Below are 14,700 nucleotides of genomic sequence, written 5' to 3'. Positions count from 1 at the left end.
ACACGAAGATCAATCACTCTTAAATATTTTGTCTTAAATTAATGAAAGCATGGTTTCCATGGTTTCAAGGCTACACTGAATCTGTTCTTAACATTTGACTCAAACTTCTTCAGAGCAATGTTAAACAAAGTGTGATTCAAGTTCATTTCAATCAACAAATTATTTCATATTATACAGCTTTAAAAACAACAGAACGTAATAATAGTTAGGTCTGAGAGACAGACCCATAAGGGTTCACTATACTATTCTATATGCTCCACTATTAGTTTTTAAAATTTCAAAATAAGGAAGTTTTAAGAATATATACATTTATGGTACACAGTTTTTCACTATACACTGGCTTCCCAAACGTTAACTACTTTGGATATCATATACACTAATCAGATACTCTAATGGAATATATTAATTTTTTATACTAACATTTAACTTTGTAACAATAAAAGAATTACAAGAAAACTCTGATGTAATTTCTCAGTTTAATTCTTTTTCTATATACAACATTAATAGTAAAGTCCCATACAATAATAGTCAAAGGTCTCAGACATTATTGTAAATATTTCAGACAAAAAAACAAATGTGGTGCCCATAAGAAACTTAAGTATAATTTGTTTCTCAGCTTCCTCTATTTGTTAAAATCATAGTAAGGCCAAGAAGTGATTATTCATCTAACAAATTATTACACCATTCGTATTTTGATTTATCCATCTCACCTTATTTTTAACCTTTATTTCAAGGTTTCATCTAACTGCATTTTCAATGTCTCCTCCAATCCTTTGTTTTAAATCCCTCCTGATGTCTAAATATCATCTCGATAATTTCTGCCTTCTAAAATTTCAGATCTTAAAAAATATGTCCACCTAGCCAAGAATATCTAATTTTGTATCAAATACCTAATTTTTCACTTTTCTTTTAAAACATTCCTTAAAACCCAATAGAAAGCCAAGCCATTTCAGGATTCCTAAATTAACCAAAACAGTACTGGCACTAAATACACATTGATATAAATCCTTAATTTCTCATTCAAAAATAAAGCTAAAGAACAAAGATATAAAACTACAAGCTTATAGACTAACATATCAAAGTGTTCTTATGTCTCTGCTACAATATTATAGAATAAAATATTATAAATAATGGTATTAATGATAGCAGTAATATTACTAAATATGCTTAATCTGGCCAAGTGAATTTCCTATGTGGCCCCTAACATCACCCTTCTTTTTCTCTATACTGTACGAGTTGTTATTCCTGTCTAATTTTTCCAAGTATATGATTGGAAATTACCAAACTACCCTCATCTTATCCCATTCCTTCAGATTAAGGTGTTGTTCTTGGCATGCCTGCTGCTGCTGCTAAGTCACTTCAGTCGTGTCTGACTCTGTGCAACCCCATAGATGGCAGCCCACCAAGCTCCTCCGTCCCTGGGATTCTCTAGGCAAGAAGACTGGAGTGGGTTGCTAGGCATGCCTAGTCATCAATTATCATTCTTTCTAAGATTTATAAACCAAAACTTATGCTGGAGCTTCCGAAGCTCATGGACAATGCATCACACAAGGCTGTGGTAGGATTTGGGAAATTCCAGACAGCCATGTAAATTAACAAAAACACAATATCACAGGTTCATATTATCCAAAAAAGATGTCTTCACTTTAAAGTTTATCAAGGACAGCATGAAGGAAGGTTGAGTGACATGTCAGGATCAATATAATGACCTCCTCCCACAAATGTCTCTGATCATCTCCATTCCACAGTCACTGGCATTTCTATCAAGACCAGTAAGTACTCAAGTAAATCTAATCCAATCAAAAAATATTAAAATACATCACCTCCCAACTTCAAAGATAAAATCCCACCTGACTTCCAAACCATCTACCTCTCAAACCTTTGCTGAAATATAAATCCACATCTATTATACAGTTCTACTCATTAAACATTATTTAAAAGGTTGTAAATTTCAAACGAGGCAGATTTCTGAAAATAAAAGATCAAATGTTGATCCAGCAACACATTATCTTAACCTACTATAATCAGAGTTACAATTTTTGCCTTTAACAATTCAATTCAATTTCAGCATTCATGGCCTTTGTTAAGTTAAGGTAGCCTTTAAATATCACTGTATAATGTGAGGCACTATTAAAAATTGTTCCCCAATTCACAGAAAGGTCATTCAAAGAACTTAAGCCACAAAGTCCCCTAATTTTCTCTGCTTCAAGAAAATAACACTAATATTGTTCCAAGATACGCAAAATACAAAAATCAGTGGGCAAAAAGTGTTGACCAAAGTTCTGAAGTACCAATTAAAATGATTTTCCAAAGGTCTACACACAAACATATACACATACACAAACACTACATATAAGCTAAAATCCAGTTTTCTTAATGAAAGTACACCCTAGAAATATGACTTGTTAAACAAAATATCATGTTTTAAAATGTCCTTTAAAAGCATATAATGTGATCATGTTACATGATCAAAACAAATAATCTCACTTTATCTGGTGTCTGTGTATTAATATTTCATGTTGGGTTTTCATCACAGCACGTCAAATATGCATATTGTATATTTAAAATGTAAAAGTGATTTTAAGATCACTAATATACTATCTTTTCATGTGTTTTTTTAATGACTCTTATGCTGACACTTCATTAAAACTCATCTCCAAGATTGTTATCAGATATAATCAGATGTCAATCAGTGAAAGCCTGATGTGACAGACTACAGTCTTTGGTTCTTTTAAAATGTAAGCCTCAGCAGGAATAAAGGAATAATCTAGATTTTATTGCAAAAAATATATATCCACAAAACAATCTATCAAAGAAAAATGTAGAGAGGTGAATTTAAGGAATCATTTCTGTTATCTAGCACAGAAACTACATTTCTCACTATTTACTCCTACCTTTCTAAATCTGTGCAGGGCTAAATCACAATACAGACTCTTTTTAAAAGAGAAAGATATTACTGCATACCAATATACAAAGGGTGTTGTATATACAACATACATATACAGATACAGTCAAGTTTTTAGGAGAAAAGGAATCAAATATGAAATAATAAAATGCCTATCGTCCAAAAGTGTACATACCCTGATTAATACTACAACACAGGAAAGGAAACAGATCTGTAAGAAATACTGTGTCACCTAAGTCATTTGTTCCGCACCCCACCCCACATGCCCTGCAATCCCCACTCTAATCTTTATTTCCACCAAAACTTTACAGTCCAGAAAACCAACTGGATAGAGTATGCAAAGCACTAATATTCAATCATGGAAACAGGATATAATTTCTACATGTATCTCTTTCTTCCTGCCCCGCTCCAGCAGCCTCCCTCACCACCCCCACAACTAAAGCATTGAAGAAACAAATTTAACTGAGAAGCAAAGGGTTTCTAATTGCATGTTAACATAAACTATGCTGACTGAGACTGAGAGGGCCAGATGCATTTTTAAGGATGATAGTTTTATACTGAATGTTTGAAGCCATCAAGCATTCAGATCTGTAATTCAGAAACTTGAATACATTTCTATTAATCAATAAAAAATAGCATTCAAATATTAAAAGTAATGATTAAAATCTGTTAATCTTTCATATACCCCTTATTAAACTAGTAAGAGAGGTAAGGTGAGATAGAACAGAACGTCAGACTTATATTAATGAACTCATGAAAAAGCCTCTAAAATCTTGTAAGTGCACTTGCCAAATAAAGTACTGAGTGAAGTAAGTCAGACAAAGACAAATATCATATTTGGTATCTAAAAAATAGTATAAATGAATTTATTTACAAAGCAGAAACAGAGTCACTGATGTAGAAAACAAATCTTACGGTTTCCAAGTGGGAAAGGGGAAGGAAGGGATTAAACTGGGAGATTGGGGCTGACATATACACACTACTATATATAAAACAGATAACTAGTAAGAACCTACCCTATGGCACAGGGAACTCTACTCAATACCCTGTAATGACCTCTACGGAAAAAGAATCTAAAAAAGAGTGGATATATATGTGTGTATAACTGATTCATCTTGCTATACACTTGAAACTAACACAACATTTTAAGTCAAGTATATTCCAATAAAGATTTTTTTAAGTTATGAAATGCATACTTCTTGACCAAAAGACATAATTTCTCTGCCAAAAAACCTGAATTTAAAAAATGCATATCCAAGTATAAACAATATTCAGAAAGCAAAAAGCAACAATGATTGCCAATGCATCCCACAGCATGGCCCCAAAAGCAGTCAAGAAGCCCAAGAACTCACTCAGTCTCCTTGACAGGATTTTAGCTCTTCTCAAAAGTAGCCGAATAGTATGAAGGGAAGAAAAAAAGTCAAGGCTTTAGTAACTGGGGAAGAAATATTGAAAAATGAGACCAACAGAAACTAAATTAATTTTTACTACTTCTAATGAGAGTGAACAAAGCTCACAGAGAGAACTTATCTTCCATGCCCTCACTTTCCCTGTCAATTTGCCTATCCACAGAGTTGGGAAATCATGTCCTGTTTTAACTACCTTCATTGGTGAGCAACAGGCAGGAGCCCCAACTGTCAGACACTTGTCTGGCACAGAGACATAAAGGAGCTGGCGCGGCAGGAGCTCAAGCTGCAAGACTCAGCTTATTCCTATGTGGGTGAGGAAATCAGGGCACCTGGCCACAGCTTCCCTCAGGGCCCACTGAAATAGTGGAAGCTTCTGAGGCTGTGCCATAGACATGGACATTATGCTAGACCCAGGCTCTGGGTTTTCTTTGTTGTTCTTATCAGAAGAAACAACACGCAAGCAAAATGCCATCAGTAAAGGCAACACTGATTCCAGGCTCCATGTTATTGGCATGTTTCCCTTTTCCCCACGCCAATCTCACCAGGGAATCATAGACGATTAGTGCTGGAAAGGGCTTTAGAGATCACACAGCCCTACTGTTTCAGTTTACAAATGGAGAAACTGAGACCTAGGGGGGTTAAGTGACTAGCCTAAGGTTTTTCACTTACTGGCAGACTGCATATCAGCACAGAAGCTTTTTTCCCTCCTCTTTACTGTTCTTTGGCTGGTGCTTGAAGACCTTTATTTCTCAGCCTAGTTCCCCTATCTTCTCCTTGCATATCACCTGTCAGTGTATTTGTCTCCTCTCCAACCAATGTATTTTCATTTTCAGGTAAGCTGCCTCACTCTTAGCTCCTATTATCCCTTGACCATTTTTGCCTAAACAGGAAGACCTCTCTTAATCTCAACCAAGTACTGTGAAGTCAAGGCAAGCAATACTGACTGGGTATTACAGCTTCTGGCCGACTTCCCTGGTGGCTCAGCAGTAAAGAATCCACTTGCAATGTAGGAGATACAGGTTCGATCTCTGGGTCGGAAAGATCCCTTGGAGAAGGAAATAGCAACCCACTCCAGTATTCTTGCCTGGGAAATTCCATGGACACAGGAGCCTGGCAGGCGACAGTCCATGAGGTCACAAAAGAGTCAGACAAGATTTAATGACTAAACAACAACAAATTACAGCTTCTAATGAAAGCAGAGAAAAAAGAATCCAGGAGTTAAAAGTCAGCAATGGGCAGGCACATGTGACTATGCAAACAAGGTATTCTGGGACTAGAGCAAGAGTCAACCAGAAGTGCTTAGCCAGAGGCCAGTACATAGCCGGGACTAGGAAGAGAAACTTGTGGAGCATAATTACGCTCAGGCTACATCATTAGTGGAACAAGGATATGAATTTGTTCAAGAGGACAAAGTTTACAAAGATAACAGATGAATGAAACTGGTAAGAATGATATATAATCTTACCATCTAAGTCACATTTCCAACCTTTTTCCAAAAGCTCCCTTGAAAATGTATGTTAGATTCACTGGCGAAAGGAAGCAGAGATGGCTGAGCCGAGAGTCTGCCTACTTTATAAGTCGGGACTAATTATCTATAAAAATAATGTAAAGGAGTCATATAATTAATTAAACACTGAACAGAAGCGGAAGGATGGGAGTAGGTAAGATGAGGGTGATGGGCAAAAAGCCTGTACAGTATACAATGCTTCAGCAAAAATGATGACACACAGTATCAGGTAAATTTTCAACTGTAATGGATAAATTATATTTCCACTTTGAGAAAGATTGGGGCTATTTAGATCACTCTAAAATGAGAAAAACATTTCATTCTTAGTCAAAGTGCTTAGAAAAATAGAAACATAGCAAGCTTACTGAACAGTAACTTTAGATATAGCAGTCAACTAAAATGATTCTTTCAACATCTTTAATGCCCTAACAAAGGAAACCAAAGGTGTTATTTTTCCTCTATAATTTCATATTACATGTTTTACAAAATAACATTCTTGAGGTTACTTTATACCCCAAGATTTGGGTTGGCAAACTCTTCTAAAATTACTTATTGCTACAGGTATATAAATGGTGACCTCACACACTTTTCTACTGTTGTTACAATAACAATTCTAAGCAGTGCATTATAATTGGGAATAACCCCTTGGTGAACTCATCTTTATACAACTATTGTCATCATTATATATTAATGACTGCATTTTATATAAGTAGGGCTCAAAATGTTTTCAAATGAATTCATGTGTAATAGATGTGAAAGGGAAAATATAAATTGGACAATAGGGAAGTGTAAGAGTTTATGAAGTGTTACACCATTAATTCTCAGTCTGAGATCCCTAGACCAGAAAAGGTATCCAACATAAAAAGAATCCATTATAATAAGGCTGTAGATAACTAAAACAGAACTTTGGGCTAGCACCCTATTGTGTGTGCTCAATCACTCACTCGGGTCTGACTCTTTGCAACCCCATGGACTTTAGCCCACAGGCTCCTCTGTCCATGGGATTTTACAGGCAAGAATACTGGGGTGGGTTGCCATTTCCTCATTCAAGGGGTATCCCCAACCCAGGGATCAAACCTGGGTCTCCAGCATCTCCTGCACTGGCAGGATGATTCATTACCACTGCACCAGCTGGGAAGCCCCAGCATCCTATTAATTCAGTGTAAAAACAAGACTGGTCATTAAATGGTGATCCAAGCCTACAGTTGATAGCTTCGGTCTCTTTGATTTATTTTTAAAAGGAAGGAAAGGGAATAATCATTTAATATGTAGGTCAGTGAGCAAAATCTTTCACAACTTATGACCCAATAGCATATTCAAAGAAATTTTAGACTGGGTATTTTCTCAGTATTCCATAAGAGCCAACATGTATTGAACATGTGTGTGCATGGGTGCCTGCATGTTCAGTTCCCAAATCGTGTCCAACTCTTTGCAACCCCATGGACTGTAGCCCAACAGGATTCTCTGTCCATGAGATTTCTCAGGCAAGAATACTGGAGTGGGTTGCCACTTCCTCCTTCAGAGGATCCTCCTGACCCAGGGATCGAACCCACATCTCCTATGTCTCCTACACTGGCAGACAGATTCTTTACCACTGAGCCCCTAGGCATATATTCTGTGTCAAGTACTGAACAAAGCACATTACATAAATTAGCTCCTTTACTCTTCACAAAACTCTGTAAGGCAGGCTAAGACATCCATTTTTGAGATGAGAAAACTGAGGCCAAACGAAGGGAAATAACCTGTCCAAGGTTCCACAGCTGATAAAATCATCTGAAATCTGCATCCAAAGCCTTGTGTTTTTAACCAATATATTTACCCTTAATCTATTTTAAAAACAAAACACACACCTATTTGATACTCTAAATACATTCCAACTTTTTAACTGATTTTTCATGAAATATGTCTTATAGTTTGATATGAAATATAAAACATCAAATATAAAGGTTTTGAAACAATGTCATAATACTTTAAATTCTTAGCAGCAAAAGTTGGTTATGCCAATTTAATAATGTATTCATTAACCAATTCTGTTAATGAATTAGTAGGACCATATTTTTGAGGAGAAATGCCTAATCTATTTTAACAAGACTAATACTTTAAAAATTGTTATTCTCTATTGATGTTTTGGAGTCTCGGCGGCGTTTCAACACATGAAATACTATGTCTTATAAAGGCACTTCTAAAAAAAAAATCACATTTTGCTGATTGTACTTAAATGTGGAACTACAGTACACATAAATCCATCATCTGGAGAAAAGCTGACTTGATATAACTGTGCCTTTCTAAGCTTACTTGAGGAAAACACTGACTACTACCGCTTCAGTATTTACCTTACACGCACATGCACTACGGAAGAAGTAAAGTCAATGATGCAAGAACCCCAAAGACTGAATTCAAGTGTTCTTCTAAAAAACCTTGCTGAACAAATACTCAGAAACATAAAGTAATATATGGTCACTTCCAGTTTAGAAGTATAAGGCACAGAGTAAAGCAGAGAATCTAAAACTTTTCAGATAATAAAGCCAAGTTAAATATTCAAACCAGACTCTTCTAACAGCATGAAGTAGGGACCAAATTCTCCAGACAGTTTCTATTATTATTGCTGTTGAGTTAATTAGCCTGATAACTATTATTACAATTTATACTTTTGAAATGGCTTTTTTTAGATTATACCATAAAAAGCATACCACTAATTATGCCATATATAAATGTTATAAGGATATACAATATATTGATAGTGCAACAAGAACCAATTTACAGAGTACAAAGCCACACGGCCAAAATAGTATGATTCTCAAGTTAGCTAATTTTTTTTAGATACAAATTAAAATACCTTAATAAAAACATAAATGTATGTGCGTATAGGACAAATGCTGACATTCAGATGATACCAAAGATATCAATCTTGATATTGTTTTATACTGTGCTAATATATATTAGTTCAGAGAGACAGGCTTTGATATAAAACTGCCAATTAAGACAGTATATTAAATTTAAACTCCAAAGAAATAAGGCTATTATATGCTTGAATGCATATGTAATTAAATTTTTTCTTTAAATAAAAGTTCTAATCAGATCACATTCTTTGTGATAATAATCTCTTGTTGCAAACAGCATAGCACCCTCTGGTGCATCTGTTGTAAGATGTATAAAATTTCCACCAAAAAAGGATAGAATTCAAGTAAATATGAACCTTAAAAATCAATAGATTGATACTCTTATTTATTTCAGTACATATTTTTAAACATTAATGCTTAAGAACAATTTTCACTTAAAAAGAGCACTAAAATCTTTATAGTAATAATCAAAGTAGGTCAGGAAAATGTTTTCACTTGATAATATTTAAAGTAACCAACAAAACAACACCAGTTCTCAACACTTAATATTTAAATTAAAATAATGATGCTAAAAAAACATTCAAGTATGGGACAGCAAAAGTTAACTTGTTACCTAATTTCATGTTCCCTAATTTCACTTTATTCAAATCTGCCTTTTTGCTTCAGATAAACTGACTGTGTAAAGTGCTCCTGAGTACTTTTTCTGGATTCAAATGGAATTTATCACTGTTTAAAGAATTTGAAGTGTTTTCTGAAAGGACCTGCAGCTTACACAGCTCAAAAACAGAATGATATTCAAAAAAAAAGGTTATGTTAATTAAATTAGGAATCTCAATTTGAATAGTTCAAAACCTTTACTTTAAAAAGAAAAACAACTCTTCCTAGGAAAATAATTAACTCCAAAAGTATATTTTACTAAGAACAAAAGCAAAGGATGCCACCTGCTTTAGACAGCTCATCTGTGAACCACTGGAAGTCCCAACACAATGCACTAGAAACGAAAGTGACACCTGTTTAAAACAGCCATCTGTCCCTAACAAAGCTAGATTTAGTTAAATCCATTTAATCTTAGATTTCCAAAATATGGGAACACTATGCACCTGTGAACAGAGAGGAATTTAAAATCTGTTTTCCAACAGCCACTGGGACTCTATACCAAAGAGTTAAAGACAAATATTTCCATTAGGGAAACTAAGTTGTTTATTTTTAAAAGTAACTAGATACAGAGGATTTTTAGCCTAATGCTCAGCATAAAAACAAAGCAAGCAAGCAAAAAAAACCAAAACAAAAAACAAAAAAAACCTAGCAGATTTTTCATAATGTAAAAGTTTATGTCTTTGAAGACTTTGTAATTTGAAAAGTTTCTTTGTTTGGTATTCTTATTTCTTGTAACATACTCACTAGAGACACACAAAAAAACACAAAGTAACATTCTTACTTCATGGTTCAGAAAAGTTTTTTTAAAACTCTTCCTACATATTGATACTCTATCTTCTCTTTTAAATACACACACATATATACACATACTTACTAAAAACTCTGAGATGTAAAATCAAACTCCACCCACTGATTTCTTCAGCTGACAGTGTATAGAGTACATAAAAAATCAACCTTCTGAAGAACAATGAAACATGTTATCAAATTGTAACATGTATTGTTTAAATAAAAGATTAAATCTTTGATTCAAAATTCATGTTTTAATTCCTAATTTTTAATAGCAATACCTTTTTACCATTAAATGCTTCTATAAAAAATATTGCTTAGGGTTAACATATATTAAATTCATAAACTGTAAGTTTTTTGCATATCCTAAACTTATTAACTATAAACCTTTTGAGTACAAGAGTATTTGAATACTGGAGGAATAATATACTACTTTTTTAATTAGCATAATCATCCCATATAATGAAAACATTGTGGAATGATGCATTTGAGAAGTGCATTTTAGTTTACTGTTATACATTTAAATGCACTACAGAAATATGCCTATACCATTTAATGCAATAGGCACAATAACATAAAAAGGCTGAGACAGACATTATGACATACAATGAATCACAAATATTCAGCTATTCAAAATAAGTTACAAGTAACTCCTATTTAATAATTTTAGTTTTAAAGTTTGGACACTTCAGGTGTTTTTTTAGTCTAATACAAACACAAATATCAACACATAATATAGTCTCTCCTAGGAAAAATATCACAGAAAAAAAAAATTTAAGTGTTACCAAGTATTTATCGGTATGTTAAATTTAAAAATTTATCCTTTGTTAGTATTTCTATTATTTACTTGATCCATATGAATAATGTTGACACACCTGCGTCCAAGGCATCTCTACAGCAACTTTTCTATCACATATGTGCTTTTAGTAACAGATAAGTAATAGAATTCAAATTAACTTCTGCTCTCAAAACACCTTGTGAATGAAAATCTAACTTAGAGAAAACCTGAGGGGAAAAAAAAAAAAACCTGAGATAGTTGTAATGAGTGAAATGCCTCAAAAAAGTTCTTGGACACTGCCCATAAAAACATTAAACTATAAAATTATAGCATATAATCTACTCGACTGAAAATGTATTATGTAAATGGCATAAAGTCTGAAACTGTCTAAAGACAGAAAAACTCCTATTAACTTCAAAGTTTATAAGGACCCAGGAACTTCACCAGCCAAAAGTGTTCAGGCATTTGACACTCACCTGAACAGAAAAAAAATACAGGTTAGTATTAGAGATTTGCATGAAACCTAGGTTGGGGAGGGGGCGACAAATATAAAGAAATTTTAGTGCTCTGAGAAAGTCTTCGTTCAGAACCAACATCATCTTCATTTAAAATACCAACCACAAGGAATTTAATTTTAAAAAGGAAAAGTTTTTAAACTCTAACTCTTATTTTACAAAGTATTAGCCTTAAATTGCATTACAATTACCCAACTTGCTCACTGACAATCTCAAGAATAATTAATACTGTCACATTATCCACGGTCTGTTCTGTCAGGTAAATCAATATATGGTTTGCTGTTAGAAAAAAAAGACTAAGTAAGTATTTAAAAATTTCAATTTGGAAACTTCAATATGTGCAAATAAAATAGTACATTACATTTGCTTGAGCACACACTATCAAACTCTTTACTCATGATCTATTAATTAAACGTTGCGCTGAAAAATGAACAAATTTACAGGATCTCTAAAACTGGGCTACCTGTATCTAAGAGCCTATAACTTGAGGACTGACAAATATTCAAATGTACAGAGAAAAATAGAATTTTGAAGGAAAGACCTAAAAAGAAAAGTTCTCTCTCTTCAGCAGGCTTAAGTCACTGTCCAAAGAAAACCAAAAACTAATATTAAAAAGACTGTTAAGTACACACATGCCTAGATCTTAACAGCCACAAAGAAAGTGAAATATACACACGTTTCAAGTTGAGTAGCTTCATACATTCTTTATGAACAACTTGACTTCAATTTCAACTCTCAAAGGAAAACGAACAGAGAAGATGAAGAAAGAAAAAAAAAACTCTTCAGAAGTACCGTAAGTGTCACAAATAACACTGTAAACAGTTCTCACAAAGCTTCCTTCTGTCCTTTCCCTGTTTGTAACACACAAAGTCTCATAACCACAATGAAAATTGTTAACACTCCACTGTGGGGAAGGAGGTTCATCAAAGTGAAATGGAACCTCACTAGTACCCCTCCCATCTCCACATGAAGGATAAAGCACTGTCAATAACTACTAACCAAGTACCAGATGCCCTGCATCCGGTTTAAATCTCACACTCACACACAAACACACCAAGAGAGACATAGAGAGGAGAGAGACTTAAAAAAAAAAAAAAAGATCTTCTTCCCAGTGCAGCAAAGAACCCAGCCAAGAAGCCCCTGGTTCCAGTGTGTGTGCAAGGGGTGTGGGGGTAAAAGAAAGGGGGGAGGGAAGAGTGCTGAAAGGATATTAAGACTGTTTGCAGCACAAAGAAAACACAGTTTTAAAAGAAAAAAGAAAACCATGCAGCTGATGATGATGGTAAAAGAGCAGCTCATTTAGCACAAGGCAAAGAGGGGCAAAAATGAAGGGTATAGGCGGTGAGAAAAGTTCACCGTTGTATAAGGATAAAAACAACAAAACCCGTAACAAGGCCCCACAAGTGAACAACAACAACAAAACACCACCTCTTGGGTCCCCCCTTGCACACTGTTGTCTATTTCGGTTTTAAAAGAAGCAGGGACCATGCAGCTTTGAAAAACAAGAAAATTAAAGAAAGAAAAGGGGAAAAAAATCCTCTCTTCACCTGGCCCTCCTCCTCAGCCCCAGACCTAGGGGAGAGCTCCACCGTCCGCAGCGCAGAACTGTGGCTCCCTCTCCCACTCCGCTCGCAGCCCCCCGAGCTCCCGCTCCATCCCTGAAGCGCGGCCGCGGAGGGACAGGGCCGGCGGGCGGGCGGCGCGGCGCCCACACCCCCGACCCAGCCGCGGCGCGCACGGTCCATTGTAAACAAGCCCGGGGGACGAGCCCCTCGGCAGCGGCGCCGCAGCTGCAGCCCCGGTGTCAGAAGTGAGACCCCCGCACAGCCACACTCGGCTCGCACACACACGGACACACACACGCACGGACACAAGCGTTCACACGCATCCACACGCTCCCACACACATGTAGAGACCGAAGAATATTCACCTTGGCTGTGGATTATTGTGGTGTTGTTGGTGGGTGATGGAGATGGTGGTGGTGGGGAGGAGGAAGAGGAGGAGGAGGAGGAGGAGGAGGAGGAGAGGAGTAGTTGTTGTTGATGGGTAACAGTCGCCAGGACTACGGTGACTATGGCGCTTGATTCACAAGGCAACGGTTGCTATAACTCACAAAAGAGAGAGAGAGGGAGAAGAGAGAGGGAGCGAGAGGGAGAGGGAGACACTCGCACGGGGAGGGGTGGGGGAGGGAAGAGAGGAGGAGGCGGGCCGGCTAGCAGCCGGAAGGGGCGGGCTCAGTTCCGTGACGGACAACCCCCGAACCGAGTTACCGGGAGGAGCGAGAGCAGGTTTCCGAGAAAGGATTCCAAAGAGATGCGCTAGGTTTGGCAGGGGCTGAGGTTACCCCCAGATTCCCCTCGGAGGTACACTACTACACGCCCTAGCGAGGCTGGAGGACAAATTTAGGGCCGTAGCGCGAGGGATACTTTCTGTGAAACGAGAGCTACCAGTCGCAGCAGCCTGCATTGTGCCAAGAAGCCTCAGAGCGGGAGACTGTAACGGCTAACCCAGGAGAGGGGCTGTTGAGGACGATTCCAGACACCTTGTGAGACAACCAGCTACAGCTGGGGAAGAATCCACTTTGAAGAGAGACCTCGCCCCCCATATAAACATCATTTCCGGGGCGGAGCGGGCGTAGGCTCCCGGATGTGCCGCCGCTCGCTCGCTCTCTTTTTTACCCTCACTTTTTCGTTAGCTACCCCTCCCGCTTCTGAGGCGCCGGCTGTATTCCCGGTAGCGGTCGCCTGCTGACTTCTAGCGTGCCGGGGCGGTGGGGAAAGCTCTGGATTGGAGGGTCCACGCCGCCCTCGCGCATTCCGGCCCACTCCCGCCTCCCGGGGCCACGACTCGGAGGAGCGCGGGCGGCGGGGCGTGAGCGAGCTGCCTCCGCCGCCATTTTAGAGCGGGCGAACGCGGGGCGCGCGTGGGCTGCGCGCCGGCCTCCCGCCTTCCAGCCGCGGCGTGGCGCGCACCGGGAAGGTCCAAGCTCTTCCGGCCCTCAGGAGCGAAGAGGCGAGGTTTTGACTCCCTCCCTACCTACAGGGCGGGGAGTAAGCGCCACTAAGGAACGAGAAATCGGTCTCTCCCGAACGCGAAAACGCATGGCGGGCCCCCTCCGGGAAAGGCGTTGGGAGGTGGGGTGACCTAGTCTGTTCCTAGAGCCCCGTTATCTTCAGCCCTCTTAAGTGCTCGTCCCTTTTTGAAGCTGACCAAAGCAGGATTTGAGCTCAACCCCGTGTCCTACTACTAGCCTCGTCCCGGTCGCCGGTTCCCTAACAACCTGCTGTACTAAGGGTCTTGCTC

The 14,700-nt window shown here is 37.8% G+C and overlaps 1 protein-coding gene across 5 annotated transcripts in view; it reads right to left on the bottom strand.

Moving 5' to 3' along the window:
* Window positions 1-14,148, bottom strand: part of RFX3 (regulatory factor X3) — a 332,033-nt gene extending 317,885 nt beyond the window's left edge. For 2 of the 5 annotated variants that reach the window (XM_002689615.6, XM_024996136.2), the window contains exon 1: window positions 13,328-14,148. The gene's annotated coding sequence lies outside the window, so the exon portion shown is untranslated. Of the gene's footprint in view, window positions 1-10,192 lie in introns of all 5 variants that reach the window. The other 3 variants (XM_059889440.1, XM_059889441.1, XM_024996137.2) reach the window with 3 other exon arrangements.
* Between the last annotated feature and the right edge of the window lie 552 nt (window positions 14,149-14,700).

The sequence above is a fragment of the Bos taurus genome, chromosome 8, assembly GCF_002263795.3.
Source record: "Bos taurus isolate L1 Dominette 01449 registration number 42190680 breed Hereford chromosome 8, ARS-UCD2.0, whole genome shotgun sequence".
Classification (NCBI taxonomy): domain Eukaryota; kingdom Metazoa; phylum Chordata; class Mammalia; order Artiodactyla; family Bovidae; genus Bos; species Bos taurus.
This window is presented reverse-complemented; position numbering and strand designations above follow the sequence as displayed.